The following is a 1,531-nucleotide window of genomic DNA, read 5'->3' on the forward strand; positions in this document are numbered from 1 at the left end:
GAGGTTAGAGGGTAGATGGCAGGAACACAGGACAGAGAGGTTAGAGGTTAGAGGGTTGCCAGGAACACAGGACAGAGAGGTTAGAGGGAGATAGGAACACAGGACAGAGAGGTTAGAGGGTAGCCAGGAACACAGGACAGAGAGGTTAGAGGGAGCCAGGAACACAGGACAAGAGGTTAGGTTGAGGGTAGCCAGAACATAGGACAGAGAGGTTAGAGGTTAGAGGGTAAACCAGGAACACAGGACAGAGAGGTTAGATGGTAGAGGGTAGCCAGGAACACAGGACAGAGAGGTTAGGTTAGAGGGCAGCCAGGAACAAAGGACAGAGAGGTGAGGTTAGAGGGCAGGAACAAATACAGAGAGGACAGAGAGGTTAGAGGGTAGCCAGGAACACAGGACAGAGAGGTTAGAAGAGGTTAGAGGGTAGCCAGGAACACAGGACAGAGAGGTGTTAGAGGAAAAGGAAAATATTAGAGGGTAGCCAGGAACACAAGGACAGAGAGGTTAGAGGGTAGCTAGGGAACAAAACAGGACACAGAGGTTAAAAGAGGGGTAGATGGTAGCCAGGACACAGGACAGAGAGGATTAGAGGTTGAGGGTGAGTCAGGACCACAGGACAGAGTTAGAGGTTAGAGGGTAGCCAGGAACATAGGACAGAGGTTAGAGGGTAGCCAGGAACACAGGACACAGAGAGGTTAGAGGTTAGAGGTAGCCAGGAACACAGGACAAGAGGTTAGGAGGGAAGCCAGGAAACACAGGACAGAGAGGTTAGAGGGTAGCCAGGAACACAGGACAGAGAGGTTAGAGGTTAGAGGGTAGCCAGGAACACAGGACAGAGAGGTTAGAGGGTAACCAGAACACAGGACAGAGAGGTTAAATGGGTAGAGGGTAGCCAGGAACACAGGACAGAGAGGTTAGAGGTTAGAGGGTAGCCAGTGGACAAAGGACAAGAGGTTATAGGGTAGCCAGGAACACAGGACAGAGAGGTTAGAGGGTAGCCAGGAACACAGGACAGAGAGGTTAGAGGTTAGAGTGGTAGTTCGAGGAAACACAGGACGAGAGGTTAGAGGGTAGCCAGGAACACAGTGGACAGAGAGGTTAGAGGGTGAGCTAGGAACACAGAACAGAGAGGTTAGAGGAGTAGATGGTAGCCAGGACACAGGACAGAGAGGTTAGAGGTTAGAGGGTAGTCAAGACCACAGGACAGGGAGGTTAGAGGGGTAGCCAGGAAACACAGGACAGAGAGGTTAGAGGGTAGCCAGAACACAGGACAGAGAGGTTAGAGGGTAGAGGGTAGCCAGGAACACAGGACAGAGAGGTTAGAGGGTAGAGGGTAGCCAGGAACACAGGACAGAGAGGTATAGAGGGTAGGAGGTAGCCAGAACACAGGACAGAGAGGTTAGAGGGTAGAGGGTAGCCAGGAACACATAGGACAGAGAGGTTAGAGGGGAGTAGAGGGTAGCCAGGAACAACAGGACAGAGAGGTTAGAGGTTAGAGAGTAGCCAGGACATAGGACAGAGAGGATAGAGG

Source organism: Coregonus clupeaformis, chromosome 16 (genome assembly GCF_020615455.1).
Source record: "Coregonus clupeaformis isolate EN_2021a chromosome 16, ASM2061545v1, whole genome shotgun sequence".
Taxonomy (NCBI): domain Eukaryota; kingdom Metazoa; phylum Chordata; class Actinopteri; order Salmoniformes; family Salmonidae; genus Coregonus; species Coregonus clupeaformis.